The sequence below is a fragment of the Peromyscus maniculatus genome, chromosome 19 (genome assembly GCF_049852395.1).
Source record: "Peromyscus maniculatus bairdii isolate BWxNUB_F1_BW_parent chromosome 19, HU_Pman_BW_mat_3.1, whole genome shotgun sequence".
NCBI lineage: Eukaryota > Metazoa > Chordata > Mammalia > Rodentia > Cricetidae > Peromyscus > Peromyscus maniculatus.
Genome location: NC_134870.1, coordinates 15071358 through 15091159, shown reverse-complemented (window position 1 = coordinate 15091159; position 19802 = coordinate 15071358). Strand labels below are relative to the sequence as shown.

The 19802-nt window shown below is 47.0% G+C and overlaps 1 protein-coding gene across 11 annotated transcripts in view; it reads right to left on the bottom strand.

Annotated features, from left to right (window-relative positions):
* Fhod3 (formin homology 2 domain containing 3) overlaps window positions 1–19802 on the bottom strand; it is a 425281-nt gene that overhangs the window by 342951 nt on the left and 62528 nt on the right. The gene's annotated exons all lie outside the window — the stretch shown is intronic.

Sequence of the window (19802 nt, the reverse complement as noted above, 5' to 3'; positions counted from 1 at the left end):
TACTTCCCTCCTCAGACTCTGAGTTAACAATCCCTCCTTTTCCACTTGGCACTGGGAGAATGTCATTGTCTGGTTATAAACACTGCACACAAAAACTTTAATAAGTAACCTTCATTTAGGTACTCCTATATTTTAGTTATGTTTTAATTTTTTGAGAAAGGGTCTCACTGTGTAGGGTTAGCTATGAACCCACAATCCCCCTGCCTTGATCTCCAAAATGCCAGTGTCACAAATGTGTACTATCATGTGTGGCTTACACTGATACTTTACTTACACTTAACAGTGAGCCTGTGAAGCAGAAAGCATCCTCCTCAATTGATGGTTAGGAAACCCCAGGTCTTCCACATTCTGCTGGATTTCTTCCTCATCAGCCCCCACTCCACCCCAGTGACGCCTCCAGTCTTGTTCCCTGCTTCTGTGACTGGGTATATTTGCTCATGCTCACACCTTCTTTTTTCTCTAGTTGCTCCCTTAGACCCTCCCCTCCACGCTAGGCTCATTAATTCAATCCCCTCAAGCCACTCACCATCCAAGTCCCTTCCCAGCACGTTTTTCTCCATAAGGGGCTCTAATCAAAACACTCATTTTTTTAAAGTGGCTTTGAGTCAGGCTCACTTTCATCCCTGCTTGTATTCTTCAACAGGTGTAGTGCTCACCACCCAGCTGGAGCACCAGGATTGAAGGTCCCCTGCAGTGTCTCAACTGAGAAAGTCCATCACAACATGCCGTGGCTACTGTGAAGATGACAGACATCTTCTTAGCTCTGGGCTTTCTTGGGGACTGCTAGAGAAGTGGTTCTCCATCAGAGCCATGTTTTACCTCAAAGGACACTCAGCATCCCAAGACCCCACATAAAGCTAGACACAGTAGCACGCATCTACCATCCCAGCCCTCGTGTGGCAAGATGGAGGAGGGACACAGGAACATTTCTGGAAGCTCACAGGCTCGCCAATCTGGCATAGACAGCAGTAAACAGGAAGAAGCCCTTGGAAGGCAACAGATAATGTTGTCCTCTGACCTCCACACTCACATCCTGGTATGCTCACACCCACGCTTACACATGAACATGGACGTGTGTGTGTGTGTGTGTGTGTGTGTGTGTGTGTGTGTGTGTGTGTGTGACACACACAAAGACAAGGCAGGAGAGTAAAAAAAAAAGTGATCGAAACATTACAACACCCATCACCAGTTTCAAACCCATCACAAATGGTTTCAATACTCCATTCCATTGTTTCGCTCTAAAATTAAGTGCACAGCCTTCCCCGCCCCCCCCCCCCACAGCCGTCCCAGAAGCATGTGGCAGGCATGGCAGGCGCTGTATAATGACACATCACAAGCCTGGCTGCAGCATCTCTACCTACTAATTTTAATCTCTTCCTCAAAGGTCATGAATATTTTCAGACCTCTCAGCCCAAGCACATTGTGGGCAGACTTGGGCCATGCTGCATCCAGTTGGCCAAAGTACTTCATCCGCCGGTGCTCCACACTGACTTTACAGGCTTAACATTGCCCATGTCACTTTCCAGGAGACTTTTTGAATCCATTATCCTAATTGGCAAATGATATGTAAGCACCAGAAGGCTGTATGTCAGCAATTATATTTATAATGAAAGCTTAATCTCCAAAGGAAAACAGTAATTCATTAAAACCGCCCTTCCCATCTGCCATCACGGGAGCCAGCGGAAAAAGAATCTGCTGGATGGCGAGGCATGAATCAGCTGTGAGCAGACACCCAGACAGGGGCAGCAAACACGATGAAAGGAGACACAGGCGCCCTGCCTGCTCCTGTGCGGCTCTGCCCTCACACCACCTTGCTGGGTCCCTGTGGAACTGATGAGGAAAGAAAACAGCAGTGTAAGGATCAGAGCCAGAAGGGCAGAGCCTGCCTTTCCTCCGTCTACACGGGGAGTCTCCTCGGGGAGGCTGGTTTCAGCAGACAATGTTCACCTTCGGCCGTTACATCTTATCAGCCCTTCAGGGGAAACCCGAGAGGATTTCAGGAAGAAAGGGAAGACGACTCCCTCTGAGCTCTCATGTTTCAGCTTGGCTCCCACTCTATCCCAAACTCTGCGGCTCTTATTATTCATATAGATATATTAAGACCCGCCATGTGCTGACGGTCATGCCAAGGAGCCAATAATAGCCTCTCCATACCCAGTGTTGACTGAACACGGGGTGCCATTCTAAGTAACCAACATGGATTCATTCCTTGAGCCCCCTGTGGTGGTTAACAGTACCAACCTGACAAGGTCTAGAATCACCCAGCAGACAAATCTCTGGGCATGTCAGGCAAGGAGTTTCTTGACTGAGTTAACTAAGATGGGAAGACTCAGCCCATATGGGAGTTGCATCCTGCCATGGGCTGGAGTCTCAGACGAACAGAGGGAAAGCTAGTTGAGTGCTGGCATTCATCCCCTTCTGCTTCCTGAATGTGGATGCTCCTGCCTCCATGTGTTCCCCACCATAAGAGACTCTACTTCAAAGTGCAATGCCAAATAAGTCGGTCCAGCCTTACATAGCTTTTATCAGACATGTTGTCACATCAATGAAAAATAAACACGGAAACACCCCCCCCAAAAAAAAACAACCCTCATTGTCTCATTTCATAGTCAAGGAAGTAGAGGCAGAGAGAAGGAGCTGACTCAAGGCCACACAGCCTTGGATCCAGGATAGAAACCAGACAGAGCATCTCCAGTCCTCTAGTGTCCACCCTTCTCTAAAGGGGGCCAGTGACACACGGTAGGACAGCCAGAACTCCTGTGCAGTGAGTCCCCTACAAATGCATGCACACACACACACACACACACACACACACACACACACACACACACACACGACCTATGACAAGCACATCACATGCTCCATCTCATTGCGGAAGAGATGACAAGTGAGGTGAGGCCTACAAACCTCAGAGTCGATCCAGACAATAGCACACATACAAATCGGTGGGTCCGTGTGGCCTGTGAAATACAGCAGGAGAGGAAGGGACATGTGCCCCATGTCAGCCAGGCATCAACACCCACGCTGCAAGGCACACAGAACAACTCACCACCCCTTTTGCAAAGTAGATGCCCAAGGAGATTCACTGACCGGCTGAGAAGTAAAAACCAGGACTTAACGTGGATGTGCCTGGTTGCAAAGCTCTGGCTTCCAAAGACCTTTTTTGAGATGTTACCCACTGTAGCCGTGGGCCTTCAACCTGCCTAGTCTCCAAGAGCTGAGCCTGTCTGCTGCTGTCCACAGCATCCCCTATAGGATGCTCCTGCCACTATCAAAGAAGATGACACTACCCAACCTGGACAGGGGTCACACATGGATTTTAGGTACCCACAGGCATCCCTAAAGATATAGGAACCCTAGCATCTGTCTAGAAATAGGCCAACTATACCTAGTCCATGACTGTCACCAAAAGTGAGAACACTTTGTATTCAAGCCTTGGGTATCCCCCCCCCCCCCCGCTGTCATTCCACATGGTGTCTCTCACCCTCAGGATGTGGCGGGTCTGCACATGATGGCCGCAAGCATCCCTCCCAGGGATGGCAGCATCCTATGAAACTTATTCTTGTGTTCAAAGGAGGACACAGAAGCAGCAGAGCAATGCTGGCTACAATTTGAGTTCCCAGACAGTCTGACCTTCAACTTTTTTTTTTTTTTTTTTTTTTGGTTTTTTGAGACAGAGTTTGTCTGTGTAGCTTTGCTCCTTTCCTGAAACTCACTCTGTAGCCCAGGCTGGCCTCGAACTCACAGAGATCCACCCACCTCTGCCTCCCAAGTGCTGGGATTAAAGGCATGCACCGCCTCCGCCGCCACCGCCACCGCCGCCGCCGCCACCACCACCCAGCTGACCTTCAACTTCTAACTTCCCATCACATACCTCCTGGTAAGCATCCATGGTGTATTTCTGGGTTGAGGGCAAAGAAGCCAAGGCATTGTCATCTCCTGAACAGGATGCCGCCCTCTCTTCCCAAGATGGCTTCAGTTATGAGTTACCCATTACCAACTCACATATCATTGCCCCCCAAAGTTTGTCACCCATTTTTTTCACCTGTCATCCTTTCTGGTTACTGCAGGTCCCACAGCTGGAGAGTAAACTAATTCATACTTCCCTTTCCAAAATGTGGGCAATCCAGCATCACACCATGGTATGCTGAGAATGTAAAATGTCCCTCTATAGACTTGTGTGTTTGGACACTTGGGTCCCAGCTGGTTGTGAAACCTTTGAGGAGGTTGGGTCTGTTTGGGGAAAAAAAAAGAATCAATCACCAGAGGGTAAGCCTCATGGGTTGTAGACTAGCCTGGGGCCCAGGCTGATCTCATTCTTTCCACATCCTCCAAGATATCAACAAACAACATGATGCTCCTCCTGCAACAGCTGTGGACCACCATGCTGGGCTGCACCCTCTCAAGTCATGAGCCGGAACAATCCCTCCTGACGTTTTTCAGGTATGGATCACAGTGACATTAACACAGTATGATGAGCGCGGGCTGCTGCCAGCCATTCAGGTAGGAAGCAGTTTGCTTGGCCTCTGAGATCAGCCATCGGCCGGGTAGGATGCTCTGCTAAAGAAGGCTAGCTGCAACAGACTCATCTGAAAACAGTCTCTTACTCATAACTCGATACTGCGGCGACTTTTCTTACATCATTCAAAAAGCTTTTGCTGAAATAAAAAAAAACAAGGTAAAGAATACGCTTGCAAGACTAGGTTGCACTTCCAGCGGGGAGCAGTGTGTGTGACCCAGCATGGGCAGAACAGCAGATGCCAGACTGGTATCGGACTATGCACACGGATGACATCACATTTTATTTAAAACTCACTCCCTGTCTTTGACCTCGAATATTCTGGTCTTGAAAAGAACAAACCTCAGGGCACCTCCAGTTTAGTATTGATGAAGCAATACCTCTTCAATCAGAGTCTCTGAGAGGAGAGGAGCAGAACAGCTGGCCGTCCTGTACACACGGACACACACGGACACGGACACACACACAGCTGGCCGTCCTATACACACGGACACACACACACACACAGCTGGCCATCCTGTACACACACACACACACACACACACACACACACACGGACACGGACACGGACACAGACACACACACACACACACACACACGGACACAGACACAGACACACACACGGACACGGACACACACACACACACACATGGACACGGACACAGACACACACACGGACACGGACACACACACACACACAGACACACACATACACGGACGGACACAGACACACACACGGACACAGACATGGACACACACACATGGACACGGACACAGACACACACGGACACACACACGGACACACACATACACGGACGGACACAGACACACACGGACACATGGACATGGACACAGACACACACACACACACACACACACACACACACAGACATGGACATAGACACACACGGACACAGACACAGCTCATCCTTCCATCTGACAGGCCAGGCAGCCTCACACACACTGGAGCACAGCTGGACTAAAATACTACCTTCCCGAGTCCTATACCAGTCCACTTGTACCCGAGAGGCTCTGCGTGGATCCTGGTAGCACAGGTGACAGCGCTCTTTGTCCTCATGAGGTCTGAACCACATGGGAACCAGAGAGGCAGATGGGGCTGTGCTTGAATTTCATCCAGAGGGCTTCCAAGACTCATCGCCAGCTCCACCGGGGCAGGTCACCAGCCCACGGCAAGCAGACTCTGAGAGCCCTTGAGATAGGACAATCACTGCTTTCTCGAATGTTCACCCTCTTCCGTCAGGCAGGAGTGAAGAATAGGGGATGCAGGCAGGCTCTTCCTGCTGTCCTGGGCAGCTGGGGGGAGACTCTGCACTTGTCTTTTTTTTTTTTAATAAACAATGTTCTTTTAATTTTAAGAAATTAAAATTTACAAACAAGAAATCAATACTGAGTTGTATAAATTTTAGAAAGTTGGTCTTATTGTGGATGCAACAAAAAAAGAAAAAAATCAACAACAAAGAAAACAAAGCAAACAAAAAACAGATTGAGCAGGTTAGTTTTAGAAATATAAGCATGTATACTTATATGCAACAAAAACCAATTTAAAGAGTGTGATAGCAAAGAGGGGTGTATAGTAAGGTCTGAGAAAGGTGAAGAACAGAAGTGATGTAATTATAATGATATAAAGGCTCAAATCAAATTTTGGCAACTACAAATTTGATAGTTAAATTTTATATTGATTTTGCAGTATTTGTATATTTATTATAGAATATGAGTTTGAAATTTTACAATAGAATTAATAAAAATGTAAAGATGTATTAATGCACTTGTCTTTAAACAAGGACAAAGCTAAGGATTCCAACGAGATGACCCCTCAGCAGAAGAAAATGAAAACCCAGGCCACACCATCTATGGAGAGGGCGTGCATGTCTAAAACACAGAACTCTAGGGAGGAACAACAATCATGGTTGTACTCACCAGGCATCTAATAACTGTAGTTACTCTGCCAGAAATCTGGAAACAGTACCACAACTGATAAGGATGGTTTTAGGCCCATACACCCTTGACAGGAATGGAACCCAAGCTCCCACTAATGAAAATCCTTCAGGACTCACAGAGGCCAGGCTCTTCACCTGGTTCTTCTTACAGCAGCCCCTCCTGACTCTACAGTCCCCTGTTGCTGGAGAAACCATTATACGCCACATCTAACCACAAGAACACACACAAATTAAAAAGAAGGAAAAAATACATGATTGCACATGCCCATCATATCACTTCCTCATGAGGCTGAGGCAGGAGAATTCTAAGTTCAAGGCCTGCCTTAACTGTAGAGGGAGTTCCAGGCCAGCCTGGACAACTTAGTGGAGCCTTTCTCAAAACTATAAAGATGACTGAGGCTATATATAGCTCAGGGTTGAGCACTTGCCTACCATGGTCCTGGTTCTGGCCTCAACGCAACAGATAAAGGTGAAGGAACAGAGAAGGGGGTGGGGCGGGGGGAGAAAAGAAGAAAGAAGGAGGAAAAAAAAAGGAGGGAAGACAAAACATGCCAAAGGAGGACTACAGAAACAAACAAAAACCCTAGCATGTTTTATTTTGGTCCACTGTATGAACTTCTTAGTTACCATTTACATAATGAGTTTCACTGTGACATTTCACACGTATCAGCACATATTTTTAAATTTTCTATAGATCATTGATTTTAGCTATGCACATGTGTGTGGGTATGTGCACATGAGGCGCCCTCCAAGGCATCAGATCTGAAGTTACAGGTGGCTGTGAGCTGCCCGAAGTGAGTGCCAAGGTCCTCTGCAGAGCAGCGCTCCCTCACTCCTACCCTGCGCCATCCCTTCAGCACTCATGCCTTCCTTTGGCTCTATCTGTCCTCCACTGCCCTCTGCCCACCTCCCTGGTTGCTGATCCTCTCTCCGGCTTTCATGCCAAGTCTCTCTGTCCCCACTCCTCTCTCCCTCTAGACCTCTTCGACACTGCTCTGAGTGTTTAATCTTGGATTCTGGCACAACTTCACCTGGAGGTGACATCAAAAGCCCTTCCCCACAAGGCCCGTATCGGTGTCTCTTGCCTGACTTACTAACGTGCTGAGCTGGGAACCCTCTGTTCCCTACCCATCCTATGCCAGACGCCACAGCCTGGAGCTCCTACGAGTCCTGACAAGGGCAAGACTGACTTCCAAAACTTGGAGAAAAGCCAAGGGGAGGAAGGGCCACACCTACCACCCCAGGCCAGCCTGCACTCAGTACCAGTCCCAGGCTGGTACACCTCGCAGCTTGGCTTGCAGAAGCCTGGTGTGAACAGCTGTGGGCATGCTCAGGCCATCTCGTCTGACATGCCTACCTTGATTCCCCGTCTTCAAAATTTCTCTGATCTATACAGCACATGTATGCATGAACACACACACACACAGAGAGAGAGAGAGAGAGAGAGAGAGAGAGAGAGAGAGAGCACCTTGAAATTCCTCACTAGGACAGCTCCATGGGGCTTCTTTTTCAAGTCCCTAATGGGCTGGAAAATGACTTCCTGAGGAAATGCAAAGCACCCCATGGCCCTCACCACTGCTTCCAGGCAGCATCTGAGCCCAAGCCTTGGCAATCAAAGTACCTGCTCAGCTCATCCCCAACAACCCCAGCACCCACAGCATGTCCCGTATCAGGCAACCCTGCCTTGTGCAAACATAAGCTTTCAACGAGCCAAGCTTTATCAACCCATAGTCAAGATAAGTTAACCGGGAAAAGGAAATGTGAAGATGTACCTTTAACACAGGGATGGGGTATTGCTAGGATTTCCTGTGTGGGAAGCACAATGTCATGCCCCAGCCTCATACTTAATAGAATTCTGAATAGGGAGAATGGGGTCCCTCAAGCATTAGAGGCAAACTAAGCATCTCATGTACATCATCCGCCTTGGGGAGAGACCAGATCCTCCGACTCTGAGCGCTGCTACATCAGTGCAATTCACCTTCGCTCTAACAACTGGATTGTGGGTTTTGAGAATGTGCAGCAGCCCAGGCTGCCCTTTAACTTGCTACGTACATCAGGTTGTCCTCAGACTCATGGCCAATCCTCCTGTCTCTGTCTCCCAAGTGCTAGGATGACAGGCATGGGCCACTGCATTTTTCTAACAATTGGTAAAGCCACAGACAACAAGACTGCTTTTTGATGTCGGTGACACCTGCCACATGTGCCCAGTGCTTGATGTATGATAGAGAACAGTGCTCAGAGTGTACACACATATGCTTCAGCGTGTTACCACCAGCAGCAGCAGCAGGAAGCACCAGGTCCCTTGATCCTTACTGCTACGATAAGTGGAGAGATCTGCCAGGGGTGGGGTGTCACACTCCTAGACACAGAGGCCTAGGACTTAAACTCTGGTCTGTCTTCTTCTGCCCATTCTTTGAACCTACAAACCAACATTCAAGGTGAGCGCCTTCATGGTTCTGGTGTCAATGAAATATTTATGTAATCCTCACAATTCTGAAACAAAATACTATTCCCTTTGACAAGTAAGGTCACCTGTTCAAGGACATGTAGTTTCTCAGGGGCAAGTCTGACGTCAGAGTCTGTACTCCCCCATTCGCCCAGAGCTGGGCTAGTCAAGGACTCATCCAAAGGCCAGAAGACAGGTAGTTCTTGGTCAAGGGTATGAGGAAGCAAAGCACAGAAGCAGATACAGCACCAGGCAGTCAGGCAGACCTGGGTCCAGCTCTGCCTGAAAGGCCTTGGCTGGGTACCAGGACCGCTGAGTGCCTAACTTCCTCATCTACTAAATGGGAACTGTAACTCCTGTATTAAATGAGGTGACATCTGCTAAATGCTTTTTGCTCGGTGCCCATCAGGAAGCAGAAGCATTAAGAGCTTAGCGGGAATTTATCTTTCTACTTCTGTGCAGAAGACAACCTGTTAAAAAGTAGATTGCCTCTATTGAAACCAGGCATTTCCAGTCAGCAGCTAGGCAGATGTGGACTTGAAGAGCATCCTTGGTCTTACTCTGGGTTCCAAAGAGAGCAACTGAACCTCCTCAAATCTCTCTCCTTCTGTAAGGCAATGTGTCTGGAGAATACATGGATAACACGTTAAACATGTACATAGCAGTTGCCCAAGGACAGCAGCCCTGCCTCAATTTTGACCTTGAGAAATGCCCTGTCCTTGACCTCCACAGTGGGGAGGCTATCAGGATTCACCATGCTTCTAGACGAAAACCTCAGAGCTATGTCTCCATGTTCATTCCAGTTATCTTCCCATGTGACATCACTGGACATACTTGCCCACTCAGGGGGATGTTTGAGTTTTGTGCCTTCATCTGCTCGTCCTTAGGTGACATCTCAGTCCACACAGCAGATTAAGGCAGGTGGAAGCTTGTCAAAGAACCCACAGGGACAGGAGAGTGGAAAGCATCTCCAAAGGCATCCATTCTAGCACACATCGGTCCCCTGTACAGCTCGTCCACAAGGCCCTGGACCAGGATTCCTACCACAACCTCTCGACCACACAGCTAGGGAGACTCGAGAAAGCCACAGAGCAGCCTCAAGGGAGCAGCGTCCTGCCTCTTCACTTGGTTTATAAACACAAACAATAGTTTACTTATAGGTCTTTCTTCAATTAAGATGACAATTGATAAACCCTCCCAAACTTCCTCCTCCACTCTCCTGTCTCTATCCCATCATCCATCATCTCAAGTTCAAGTACTAGAGTAAATGTTCCTATGTTGACTTTCTTTTTCCACCTTTAAATTAAACCCTGAGTCAGTCCCCTGCTGTACCTAGTTTTATCTGATTTTGACTTGAGGAAGTCCAAGTTTAAATACTTCCCATTAGGTATTTCCAACACAATAAAAATGGGCAAGATGCTCCCATGATCTTCCAAGAACCCCTTTTCCTGAATCTATGGCCAAGACACGAATAACACGTTAATACACACCTAATCCTGAGAAGGCCACCTTTGAAAAGCAATGCACAGTGGAACATCCACCCTTCTTCTAAACTCCTACATCCTCTGGGTATCAAAATGTCTGGTAAAGGGACAAAGCACTCTATTTCCCAACACTGACCCTGATTGTCCTATAATAGAAATGAATCCATCCCTTCACAGAAACAGCCATGGGCCCAGAACTCTGGTCACCAGAGCTTGCACTGTACTTCACAGTGGCCAGACATGTGATGGGAAAACATATAAGGCAATAGAAATCACTCAAAAGCACAGTGCTAATCTGACAGGGTTGTTTCCTGGACATCACTGAAGGTTTTGCTGGCTGGCAGTGTTTTGCAGTCTAACGGCTAGCCTGTGGTGTATGCTACCAGTAACCCCTTGTAATTCTAGCCACAGGTATCCCTACCAAATTACCCAAGGCAGTTAAAAAAGTACCAAAATTTGTGGTCCTTTCCAGGTTAGACATCTCTCAGCCAGTACAAAGCAAGCAAACGGGTAATGGTCCCAACGTGAAGTTCAATTTCTAATATCCCATATCTGAAAATCTTTAGTGATGAAATGAAACTAAGCCCTAGGTATGTGGTAGACAGTTTAAATAAAATCATAGAGGAGAGATGAGCACAACTTGAAACAAAGCTGCCTAAGAGATCTTAGTTCATGTGTGCCCACATCTGTATTTCTTTTCTTGGAACCTCTGATCCCACAGCCTGATGTAGCTTTATTGGGAGGTTCTCAGGCTCCATCTCTCATAGTAGCTCCTGTCTTAACTCTGCCCTGCAGTTAATTCTGCAGAGGTGAGAGACCAGAGCGTCAAGTGAATTCTTGAGCTGCTCTTTTTATTTTTATTGAGAATTCAATCTATGATCTATGCATCCCAAGCTCTCATCTTCCATGGAGAGATGGGCAACAGCCTGCACAGTTCCCATCATCTCAAGACAAGAAACTCATGCAGAGTCTGAGGCTGAAATCAGGTGTGTGTTACACTCTCCCTGGATCTCTTCACTCTTCCTTCTGTTAGATGATGCAAGTATGGGGGTAATTGAGCACATACAGCAATCACAGTCTGACTCGGGCCCCTTAGAGAGGTGGCCACGCTGCAGAGTAGGGAGACAGTGATCCACCTAGGAATCTCTTCCCACACTGGACACGTGGACATTCTGTGGGGTCTGCCACCTAGGACCCGAGACAGATTGATAGGAAACAGATGGTGTGAGACACTTATCTGATTAACGCACAGAGCTTGTTTTAACATAGAAAACACAACTGCGGTAAAACTGGGTCAGAGGCTTGGTAGGAAAGAGGTTTAAAATAAAAGTCACTTACTGCAGTCCCTCTGGATTCCAAACCTACCCCCCACCCCCACCCCCACCCCCACCCCCATGCTGAAGCTGTGGCCAGCAAGATAGTAAACACCTATGTGGAAATCAAAGGTGAAGAATCTGAGTTTCTGGGGAAGCCTGGGATCCTGGCACGCAGAGACAGAAACAGGAAGTATAGCCCTCTGTACCTGACCCCGCTAGAGATTACATGGTTGGTCATTGTGGTGTCCAGTAATAAAGCCTAGAGAGAGCCCTCCCCAAGCCAAGAATTCGGTACAGAAGTACCTCTGTGGGGAGGAAGCAAATGATCGGTCAGCTGTAAGTCTGAGACCCGGAGACAGAGGAAACAATGGTGGCCAGAGAGGCAATATGGCCAAATGGCTCAAGACACAGGTGTCCTCTTGGCCTGGGAACAGCCAGCTTGACTTTCTTCCTCAATCACATGGTATTCATGTCAGGGACCAGCAGCACTTGCGTGGGTCTGCCAGCACCCAAGGTGCCAGATAGTCAAGCTAACTTGTCCAGGCCTGGTACCATAGCACTCACAACGGTACCTCCTCCTCCTCCTCAAGTAACACAGAAGATCCCCAAGGACTGTCAGACCACGAGGGGTTGGTTTGTTTCTCTGTTTCCTGAAGAAAATCCCCAATTTGAAGGGAAATTTCAAACCACAGGCAGAGCCAAGAAGGAGTACAGGTCACGCGTTTCAACTAATGTCCCAAAGTCCAGTGTCCCCCTGCCCCCCACCAAAGGTCGTGCTGGGAAAGGAGGCTGGAGGGGGAGTTTTCCCAAAGGGCTAGTGGGGCTCTGTTGAAAATCAGCAGGATCTGCAGAGGGAAAGAGGGGAGAGGCGGGGGAGTTGCGCCAGCGTAGTTAAAAGTACGGGGTGGACAAAGGACGTAAGAGAGATGAACAGAGCCAGCTGAGTAGTGGAGGCGCACGCCTTTAATCCCAGCATTCGGTAGGCAGAGGCAGGCAGAGCTCTGTGAGTTTGAGACCAACCTGGCCTACAGAGTGAGTTCCAGGACAGCCAGGGCTATACAGAAAAACTGTCTCAAAAGAACAAAAAGATTAAAATTTTTTTTAAAGAAAGGATGAAAAGACAAGAAAGGTGAATATGACTGTGAGCTAAGGGTGTGGAGGGAGGGACTGGTGGTCATGCGTTACAGCTCTGTCCCTTTGAATCCAGAAACGAGTCCTGGGCACTACAGCTGTGACGGAGGTTTGGATACCGGGCAAAACCTATGCCTTGCCTGAGTCCCGCTGCCACTCTGCACCACACACACATCCCTCCCTTCAGCAAGGGCAGCGAGTGCTGGCCCAGGCTCCTGCCGGCTGAGACATCATGCAGGGGCTGTGGGAGAGCTCTATGGCTAAGGGCTTGCCTGCAAACGTGGGACTATGAGTCTCATCCTCAAAACTCATTGCTTTAATATTTATTTGTGTGTGAGTGTTTTGTCTACATGTATGTATGTGTAACATGTACATGCCTGGTACCGACAGAGAGCAGAATAGGGTGCTAGATGCCCTGGAACTGGAGTTACAGGTGACTGTGAACTGTCATATGGGTGTTGGGAGTCAAACCCTGGTCATCCGTAAGAGCCACAAGTGTTCTTAGCCACTAAGCCATCTCTCCAGCACCAGAACTCATTTTTCAAAAGTGCTAGGCCTGGTAGCACACACACTAACCATCTTAGCTCTGTGACAGGCAGGCCCCTGGGGCTCACCGGCCAGCCTAGCCCAGTTGGTAAGTTCCAGGTCAGTGAGAAACACCCATCTCAAAACAAAACAGAAGATGGTAGGTGACATCTGAGGAACACAGAAGGTTGGTCTCTGACCTTCACATATACATACACACAGACAGACAAACAGACAGATACACACACACACACACACACACACACATACACACACACACACACGTGCATGCACACATACGTGCACACATACATGTACCCTCAGCTCACTACTGTCACGGTTCTAATACTTGATGCACATAGCTACATGGCTTAGCCTGGAGAAGGAGATTCTTTGCACCCTGTACACGGACACCTCATTTTGCTGGTGCCTCAACTGCAGGCAACTGACTCCTTCTCTCCATCTGTGGATAAAATATCCCCTCCCATGTTCTTCTCTTTAAGTGTGTTCTTTCTGCCTCTGCCTTGACCTTCTGAGCAGGATGGCAAGCCTCATGCAGATACTGCTTACTCCAGCATCTTCCCACTTCTCCATCTCCACGCCCCAAGCTCAGTGTCACAAAGACTGAGGAAAGGGCACCGACGACCCGCTGCCAAGGTCTGTCCATCTGCAGTTGTAAGCCCAAACGGTCTTTCAGCATCTTCAGCTAAATGGTACCCTTTTCATTCCGACTTGTAAGCATGGTCCTTCTGGGCACCTGAGGACCAATCAACAGGATTGACTTTTCTTGAAGGAAAGACAAGATCAACTTCAGAAGAGTGAGAAACAAAAGTTTTAAAGCTGAGCAAAAAAGAAAATGTTAGCCAGTGGAAAGCCCAGCCATGTCAGCTAAGGATCTGTATCAGTTGTCGAGGATGCTGTGATCAAGTAAGAAGCAACTTAAAAGAGGAAGGGTTCTTTGGTTCGTGGTTGGGTGGGATACAGCCCATCACGGCGGGGAAGGCATGGCTGCAGGTGGCTCTGGCGATACCAGGGTGGCCTGTTCACATCTCAACCAGGCGGGAAGCAGGGAAGGGAATTCTGGCACTCAGCTGCCTTCTCTCTCCAATTTTACTCTTCCCCTCCAAATGCCCTGGGGATGATAGTGCCCATATTTAGAACCGGTCTTTCCTCTTTAGTTACACAAATGCTCTTTGGAAACATCCTCAAGACACACTGGGTCCATCATCCCAGCCACATTGGTGAATAAGATCAACATCACAGGTTCTCACAATTTCTACAGTTTTCCTTTTCTTTCTTGTTGTTGTTGGTGGTGGTTTTTTTGAGGCAGGGTCTTACTATGTAGCCCTGGCTGTCCTGGAATTCACTATGTTGACCAGGCTGGCCTCGAACTCACAGAGATCTATCTACCTGCCTCCGCCTCCCAAGTGCTAGGATTAAAGGTGTGCACCACTATGACTAGCCACACTTTTCCTCCTGCATCCTAGACTCCGTCCTGACCTGGCACTTCTTCAGGCACTTCTGTCTGTTCCTCGTGTAACTCTCTCGTCTGAGCCAGTTCCTTGGAGGGCTTTATGGGGTTGAAATAGGATCCCTGGCAGGATCAAAAAAGATTTTTTTTTTATTCTACTAACTTCATAAAATACAGACTTCTCCTGCTGATCAGAGATTTCTTTTTTAATTTAGATCTGTAGGTCCACGCCTAAGATGGAAACACCAATGCTTTTATCTCTTCAGGGATCGAAGCTGAATTAAGAAGGCGATGTATGCATTGTTTGCTATAATACATTACACCAGGCATTCCTACTAAAAATATCCAAAAGAAAAGCCATAGCAAGGAGGATCGTAAAGGTAGGGAAGCCTGGGGCTCCTCTATAGCATGTTCCCACTCCAGCTCCTGCCAAACACGTCCCAACTGCTGCACTATCACACAGACCCAGCTCAGAGATTAGCCAGGACCATCACCGCAGGGGCCCTGTGGCCTGTGGTTCTTGTGAAGGTTGCCCAGTGGCTAACCTGAAAGACTGTGCTCCACCCTTACCCCCATGGGTACAGGCTTCCAAGGTTAGCGCTGGACAATTCCAAACACATGTCACCTCTCATTCATCAGCACTTGCTCTGGACCATAAACATCGCTACACTCCCTAAAAGCAGGGGGAGGGGCAGGGAGAGGGGAGGAAAACACCGACTTTGCTAGTGTGATAGACCCATGGGTCAAAAGTTATCGTGGGTCCTTTCAGTACCACCATGGGTGCAAAGCAAGGTTTTCAGGGCGCTGTGTATCATGCTGAACCTCTGGCAGCAGCTGCATCCAACACCTTCGGGGCCGGGCGGTGGTGGCGCACGCCTTTAATCCCAGCACTCGGGAGGCAGAGCCAGGCGGATCTCTGTGAGTTCGAGGCCAGCCTGGACTACCAAGTGAGTCCCAGGAAAGGCGCAAAGCTACACAGAGAAACCCTGTCTTGAAAAACCAAAAAAAAAAAAAAAAAAAAAACCAACACCTTCGGGGATGAATCTGTTTCTCACATAGCCATGAGTAGAAATGATCTTGAGAAGAAAGCGGGGCTCCACTGATATGAAAGGTTTGCCCCCTTGTTTCTCTTTGTCATTTCAACTGGAGGCTGCTCCAGCTTTTGTTCACTGTTTTGCTTTGTTTCGTGTTGTGCTGTTTTGTTGTTACAACAAAGAAATGGCATCTTCTGCTGCCCCGTGGAAAGGGAAAGCCTATGTCACAATGGGAAGAGACACTTGAGAAGCAGAGGCATGCATTCCACCTTCCATACATAGCCAGACAGTACTACTCAAGTGGAGTCTGAATGGAGCTACTGCAGATCTCGCTAAAAGAAGAAAATGGTCCCAGCAGGATGGTGTTCAGTGCAAAGGAAACCTATTGTCTCGGACATCAGTCTATACATCCAAACCCTCCAGGGCCTGTGGCAACTGATGGTATAGACTGATGAAAGCAGAAAAGCCTTTCAAAGCTGGGCAAGTACACCTTGAGACCTTGTTTTCACTTACACTCTGGAGGCTGAGTACCATTTCTTACCTTTGCAGAGACACAGACATAGATGGTCCACAAACTAGAATTTCCCATGAGTCTTCTGGCATGAAGCATTCTGGCAGCATGGTCTATGGGTAACCAATTCAGTATCCTCGAAGTCAAGCAAGAGCTGGAACCATTTGTGAACACTGGAATCCATCTAAGTGTTTCCAACATCCTTCACCTTTCATAGACCTCGGAACACACTTAACTTAAATGTTTTTGTAATGACTAATTTTGATTCTTTTCCAAAACAGTCAGTGAATTTTTAAAGCCATGGCTTTCTATATCCACAATCAGTTGATCAAACACTGAAGTACTACTTCATCAAATTAGATGTTTGCACTAACCAGGGCAAATTGGTATAAGGAAGTTTGAGAGCACACACACAAAGACACACACGCACACACACATGCACACTCATCAGTAACTGATTAAACCCTCTAGGCATTACAGTGGAGATGTCCTAGTCACACCACATGGGTTGAACTAGTGACTGAGGATCAACACTGTGGGACAAAGCATGTGCTCTACATTAATTATGGAATACAGAACAGTAAGTAGCTAATAACACAGAAGCTGTTTAGAAAAGTTTTGTGGTTAAAATATTTAGGTATTCATGTTGGCTTGGTTGTGTTTATATTTGGTATAATTTATATTGCATGGTATGGTATAAATATCATTTGGTATGGTATTTATATTACAAATGTGAGTATTGGTTTGTTTATAAGCAATATCTTAAAAGAATAGTAGGATAAATGGGTAGATCATTGAATCTACTCTAAAAAGAAAAAGGGGTAGATATAAAAATGACAAAAGGTAGATTATTGAATCTATTACGAAAAGAAAAAAGAGAGAATATGGATATGATATGATAAAAAGGGAGATTATTGAATCTACTTTTAAAAAGGAACTACTTGTTTTACATAGGATAAATAATGAAAATTTTTTGTCTGAGTTTATCAAATGTTACTGGACTGGACATTGTTAATATATATAATGGAGTTTTTTGTTTGAATCTGTCAAATGTTAATGGACTAAACATTGTTAATGTAATTCTTGACTGTATATATTGTATATACTTATTGGATCTAGTTTTTCTTGTATTAGTTATAAGCTTTTTCAAATTTCAGACAAAAAGGGGAAATGTGGTGATACTGTGTTCCCCAAAATATTGTGCACCCTAATAAACTTATCTGGGGTCAGAGAACAGAACAGCCACTAGATACAGAGGCCAGAAAATGGTGGCATACATGCCTTTAATCCTAGCATTCCAGAGGCAGAGATCTGCCTGGATTTCTGTGAGTTCAAGGCCACACTGGAAACAGACAGGCAGGGTAACAAGAGCCTTTAATCCCAGGAAGTAATGGCAGAAAGCAGAAAGGTATATAAGGCGTGAAAACCAGGAACTAGGCTGGTTAAGCTTTCAGGCTTTCAAGAAGCAATTCAGCCCAGATCCATTTGGATAAGAACTCAGAGGCTTCCAGTCTGAGGAAAGAAGATCAGCTGAGGAATTGGCAAGGTGAGGTGGCTGTGGCCTGTTCTGCTTCTCTGATCTTCCAGCATTTACCCCAATACCTTGCTCTGGGTTTGATTTTATTAATAAGACCTTCTAACAATTCATGCTACAGTATCTCCTGTATCCCATATGCTGGCCTTGGACTTTCTAAGCATCCAAAAACAGCATTGAACTGCTGGTCCCCTGCCTCCACTTCCCAAGTGCTGGGAGTAAAGGTATGCATCTCCCTACTCAGTTTATATGCTGGTGGAGATCAAACCAAAGGCCTTTTGGGTTCCAGACAGGCACATTACCAGTTGAGCTGTATTCCTTGCCCAAAAACACATTTTCTAAAAAGGATTTAGTACCTTCAAATTTGGAGCCAGACCACTCTAATAAAAGTCAACTTTCCATTGCCTTTCTGTCCCCAAGAAAAGTCAATTCAAGCTTAGGTCCCAAGTGTCCTGGCGGGGGATGGGGGGGGGGGGTCTGCTACATTTCAATGTTGGACTTCAGTGTTATTTCTCACCTAGTATGTGCTTGACCTCATTCTCGATTTGGGATGAAAGCTGGGAGAAATTTACACAAAGTGATGGGTCACAGGATTTTTCTTTGATTAGACATATTTTATACATGTGAAATGGTTGATTTATGCAATATAGGATCCATGTATGTGGCATACTCACTGACAGCCACGGCAGATTAGACAACCAATGTCACCCACATGTCCCACAGACCTTCCAGGTTTCCAAAAATATTACAGCCCACTCTGTGATGTCCTCCAGTCCCTGAGGACTTTGAGTCATCTGCACAATCATTTCTGCTTTAGAGTAATACAAAGATTGACACTTGCTACCACTCCAAGCATTTGGCACCAAAGTAAAACGACATAAATTCCCCTTAGTGTCCAGCTGCCCCCTCATCCATCAAGGATAAGAAGGGACCAGAAAGCGTTCCTTCTGCTCCATCCATGAATCCTTTGCTTCTGGTACAGGCCGGCATCAATAGCATGACTGACATTCCCCTGATCGGAGGAGGCCTGAAGACCACCACCAACACCAAATAAAAGCAAACATAAGCACATATGAGATAGTTAATGCATAGAGCAAACTTCATTTTCTTCCTTTGTATGATTTTAAATTCTTGGTGGCCCCCGGCTTAGCACTAGAAGGAATCTACCATTCGTATGAGGCACATATAATCCACTTCTTCCCAGTGAACCCATGTCTGCCGTGGGGGAGACCAGTGACTGCAGGAATGACCCAGTGGTCCCCAGAGAGCACAGGAAAGTCATTGGGAACCACGAGGACCTTGCTCACTTAGCTCTGTGACAGCCCGTCTTCGCTCTCAAGTTGACTCGAGTTGGAATCTTCAGGGAAATGTAAATCTGGGTGTGTGTGCTTCCAAAGCTGTTTCCAGGGAGACTTAACTCAAGGGGGAAGGCCTGCCCTGAATGTGGGTGACACGATCCCACAGGCTGGCGTCCAGGAGTCAATAAAAAGGAGGAAGCCAACTGAGCACCAGCACTCATCTCCCTCTGCTTCCTGACGACACGTGTAATGTGGCAGCTGCCTCATGCCCAGGCCCTTCTGCCTTTCCTGCCATAGAGAACTGGATTCTCTCAAATTGTAAGGCAAAAAAAAAAAAAAAAAAAAAAACCAACTTTGCATCCAAAGTTGCTTCCTGTCCAGTATTTGATTACTGCAGCATAAAAAGTAACCAACACACCATTTCACTCTGCACCCCCACTCTCTCCACTGACCCAAGAGTTCCTACCAGTCACCTGACCACACCTGGGGTTTCAGGCTCCACTTCCCCAAAAGCAAACTTCTAGGAGCCATATGAAGGATCATTTCAGCTGAATAGAGACCCTCACTGGTGACAA